Source organism: Hipposideros armiger, unplaced genomic scaffold (assembly GCF_001890085.2).
Source record: "Hipposideros armiger isolate ML-2016 unplaced genomic scaffold, ASM189008v1 scaffold_432, whole genome shotgun sequence".
NCBI lineage: Eukaryota > Metazoa > Chordata > Mammalia > Chiroptera > Hipposideridae > Hipposideros > Hipposideros armiger.
In genome coordinates this window covers 1,214,870-1,219,516 of record NW_017731782.1, presented here as the reverse complement: position 1 = coordinate 1,219,516, position 4,647 = coordinate 1,214,870, and the positions used below count along the sequence as shown (strand labels likewise).

The 4,647-nt window shown below is 47.4% G+C and overlaps 1 long non-coding RNA gene across 1 annotated transcript in view; it reads right to left on the bottom strand.

Annotated features, from left to right (window-relative positions):
- The window catches only part of LOC109394703 (uncharacterized), a 10,205-nt gene extending 5,882 nt beyond the window's left edge, over positions 1-4,323 (bottom strand). Inside the window, exons 1-3 of the long non-coding RNA XR_002126499.1 lie at positions 3,880-4,323; positions 3,384-3,649; positions 2,741-2,813 (exon numbers count right to left, since the gene is read on the bottom strand). This is a non-coding gene — a long non-coding RNA (uncharacterized LOC109394703). The remainder of the gene's footprint in view (positions 1-2,740; positions 2,814-3,383; positions 3,650-3,879) is intronic.
- Between the last annotated feature and the right edge of the window lie 324 nt (positions 4,324-4,647).

The window sequence follows — 4,647 nt, the reverse complement described above, 5'->3', positions numbered from 1 at the left end:
CACACACACACACACACAGCTTGCTTTTATCACCTTAGTACTATTTGTCCATTTCCTCTGATTCTCTCCCTGATTTCTAATGGTCAAAATCTGCCAGACTGGCAGAACTTTTTGCTAAACTGCTAAGCCAGTCTTTATAACCAGACGTAGGGTCACATGTGGAAAAGGCAAGAATATGTAAGAATCAGGTCACACTACTGATTTAACATTTAATTAGAAAACAAATCATTTTTCTGTGACTGTGCCCACTCTTCCTCCAGGTACCCTCTCAAAGATTTGACTGTTTTTGAACAGCTGGGTTACGATGTGGCTTGAGCATGTCCTGTTAGCCCTTGCACAATTAATCCATTACACTGGAGCCACTGAGGGGACAATCCCACCTGGAGCTCCTACCTGCCTGGTTAGAGGTCTTCCTAACATGCATTTTCAGGGGTGGGGTCCCAAATCACCTGCTGGAATTACATTTTCCCCTGGGTGTGAACAGCCCACCCTTGCCCGTTGCCATCATTGAAGCCCAGTTTTCTCAGGCAGGTGCTAGAGCCACTGCTTTGTCCCTTACTGGGACATCCAGGCTGGAGTCAGTGCTAGAATTGCACCTAATTGTGAGTTGCAGACTGCTGACGAAAGTTGATAGGGTGATCTTTCTAAGGGACAGTGTTTAATGCAAGATAACGCCGATTTTCTAGAGAAAGAGTGGTTTTCCTAAAGATCAGAAACGTGTTTTCTCTTAAATTCCAGTCTGTAAAAGACAACAAAAATGCACTTCAAGAAGAAAAGCAGTCAATAGCAGAAGCTTTATTTAGAGTACCTGAAAAATTCTAATTCTGAATTCGAAATAAGGAGGTCTGGAAAGGTATTTTTCTACTCTTAAAGTGAGAGTTTACTCTTGTTAAAGATAGGGTGTTTCCCTGTACCTAGGATGCTAGAGTTAAGGAGAATCTGTCTAGTCTGTGAAGCAGAATGCAGACTATATGAAATGCATCCATAGGCCCGGAGAGTCCGCTGAGCTCCAGGAGAAGATCAGGAATGCCTGGGTGGTAGAGGATGGATCTGAGGCCATGGGGCCTTGCCTGAGTCTCCCTGTCCCAGAGGCACCCAGGTGCAGACTGAAGATTCTCTCTTATTTGCGACTACTCATCAATAATATACTGGCAAAGCAAAAGAGAAGGGGCAGCTATTATGGCAGAAAGCAGGAGCTTCTTTGCACAATTGCTTAGGAATTCCTGTTAATATAACTAAAAGGCAGATGTTTTCAGCAATAAAAGGTCATGACACATTTTCTGAAATGTCAACAAAGAAGGGTTATCATTAAGGAAAATAACTTGGTTATTTCTATTTTATATTATTTTTATGCAGAGAATTTCATATATATGAAAACGATTGTGACAAGATTATGTTCTATTAAATGATTGACTATGGAGAGGGGAAAAAAATCACAAACCAAAAAATAATCTCCAAAGCCCACAACAGAAGAAATAAGTCTAGATTGAAATTAAATTTTAAATCAGTTTTTACACTCATTTTTAGTTTTTGGGAGTGTGGGGATGGGTTGTGAGAATCAAATAGGACAATTTAAGTGAAAATGCTTTGGAAAACATAAAACTTATACAAATGTATGCCCAAATCCTTAATTTAGTTAAGAAAAATCTTTGGCTCTATGTAAAAACTCATCTTCAAAATTCCCACCCCATCTATGAAATAAATTGTTACTCAGTACTTTTTAGAAATAGTGAGAAAGGATATGGCATTGTTTTCTCTTATTTCAGCCAGATGTATATTTGGACAGATAACTTTCTCCTCCCCTCTAAAATAAACAAATCAATAGCGTTTTAAATTCCCTCTTCTAGTCTCTTGCTCCATTTCTTTTCTGTAGTTACTTATCTACCAATTATCTCTCTAACCTCTAAACTTTGAAAAGTGGTATTAGTCTGCAGTATTTACTGAGCACCTGCTACACTGCACATCTTTTTATCTCCGCTTTACGTATAAGAAACAAATGAAAGAATTCCCGCTATCGAGTTGCTTCTAATAACATAAGCATACACTCATGACACAAGAGGAACAAGCCTTTTCAGCAGGAAACAATGGGGTGGATGGAAGGCTAGCAAGGTAATTTTTTCATTAATCCATTTAACAGGACCATTTTAAAAAATCTCAGTAGTCTGTAAAACAGACTGAAGTTGTCTGCTTCGTAACAATATCTTTCCCGTGTGGCAGTTTACTCTTTAAATGCGTAAAATACCTCAGTGCCCAAGTGGCATGGAGATAACTCAGTGCCCAACTCCTTCATGCAGAGAACTGTGAATTTGAGTTTCCTCTCAAGTTTTCAAGGTTTTTTACTAATGTATTCATTAGTCTTATCCCTAGTCATCAGTTTTTCTTGGTGAAGAACTTTAGAGGAGGAGGAAGATGGTTTGTGATCAGGCCTATCAGAAAATGTTCATACTACTGTGAATTGAGACTATGACCTACATGGAATGAGTTTGTGTTCACACGGGTTTGTGAAAAGTTAAATACAGAGGCACAGTGAAAAATCCTAGGATTTTTTTCCCATGCTGAAACATTCTATTTCAAATCAAATAAAATTTAAAATTAAAGCACTGTATATTTTCCTTAAAATAAGTATTTTTCCGCTTGCAAACACTGTAGACACATTAATATGCAAACTCAGTCCAGGTTTTGGACCACTAGGGGTGCCCAGAAACCCAAGAGTTTTTCCGTATTCAAGCATTAACCTTACCTTCAAATTGTTATTGCCAAGGGACTGAGGGTAAGTCATCAAGTTTGGGTCTTGTTTTCTTCTTCAAAAGTAACTAGGGGTACAGAGGACAAAAATAAAATGCTGAGGCTCTGTGTTGTTTTTCTACTTAAGGAATTTAATATTTCTTTGCCTTCCTCCCCTTTCCCTCCTCCTCCTCTCACCATCTGCATACATAGCAGGAGTCCAGCAAACCATCCCCCACATATCTTTAGAATTTGTGGGATGGGATCCCTTATTTTAGGGAGTTGGTGGGTGCAAGTTGTTATTGTAACTCTATTCTGTAACTAAAGCTCTGGCATGTAATAAATCTCTCCCCAAAGACTTTTGGATCTTTGATTTGAAAAATCGGATTCCTTTTGTGGAAACAGTTGACAGGAACCTAAAAGGATTAGTTGCATTCCACATAGGATAATTTTTACTGGCAACATTTTGAAACGATTTGGTCCCTTTCAGACCTTAAACAATATCCAGAAAAATGATCTAACGAGACTTGTATTGTTTTCCTTTGTCTGTGAATCCGTTTGCCGCTTGTTCCAACGTCTCGATAGGGTTTTGACAGGGTTTTGCTCCCGAGCAGTGCACCGGATTAATTTTTGAACGCCCTTTCTATTTGGTTTGTTACCTCCTTCGGGCAGGGGCGCAGCAGTGTTTCCCCAACGTCAGCCCCTGAAACGAAGCGGGAGCTGGTGGTTTGTCTCGGTGGCGCCGTGTCTGAGAGGGGGCGCAGGGACCCGTCATCGCTCGCTGAGGGCCAAGCGTCCGATGCGCAACCGCCGGGCCCACGGTCGCCAACAGCTCGGGCAACGGGACGTTGCAGGGGTGGGCGAGGCAGTGCGCACATCCCAAAGCTTCACTGTCTGACAGTCCTCTGTCCACCTGGACGTGATGCTGAAAGCAAGAGGGAGACAAGGGAGATAACGCTGCTTCTCCTTCCCTCTGACCCCCTCACCCCCCAAAAAGCCCCAAACAAAAAACCAAGCGAGGCCTGCTTGCTAGCCCGCCGCTGTGCTGCTGGGCGCGGGCCGCGGGCGACAGCCCTCCCGCCTCCCCTGGTCCTCTTCACTGTTTATTTTGTTGTCAGCGGACTTATCAAGATGTTAGTTGCTGGAGGTTCTGACCTGCCCGGGCGCTCTGGCTGCTCAGCCCCGGCTTTCCCCTCTGTTTTTACACCTGCACAAACTCCACCGCACTCCCCTGTCTGATTTATAGCCCAATTAAAGGTTCAGTGTTCTTGAAGCCACCCGCGCTGCTCCCTTCCCGGCCCCCGCCGGCCGCGGCGAGCGGAGGAATGCGCTGGGCCGGGCCCCTGGGCTCGCGACGACCCGGCGCTCCGGGCCTCCGGGGGGCGGCGGCGCGGGTGACGGCCCGCGCCGGAACGAGGGCGCCGAAACCACGCACGCACACCGCCCAGCAGCCGCGCGCAACGCCGCCGCGTCCCCACACCAAAGTTCTCTCCTCCTTGGGGTTTCGGCTTTATTGGGACGGGGCGCTGCGCCGGCCGCACTCAAGGCCCGAGGCGGGAGGGCTCCGGAAGCGGCCACGTGGCGCGGCCGAACGCGCAGGCCCCGCACCGACCTTCCGGCCCCTGCGCAGCCCGGGTCGCGCCTCCGCACGATTTTCCGGGTGAGGAACGAACGAACGGCCGCGAGGCCGGGCGGGGCGGAGAGGCGCCGGGTGGGGGCGGGGGGCCGCGCGCCTCTCATCCGCGGCCCTTCCTTCCCGCCTCGCTCGGCAGGCCGCGCGGCCCGGAGACGCTCCCTGGGGAAGCGGGTGGTGCCCGCGGCCGGCCCTGGCTGTGGGCGGGAAGCGCGGGGTCAACGACCGCCCGGCCCGCGAATCCGGCTGCTGCGGAGCCTCCTCGCGGGCGGGCGGACTCCGGCTCCAGC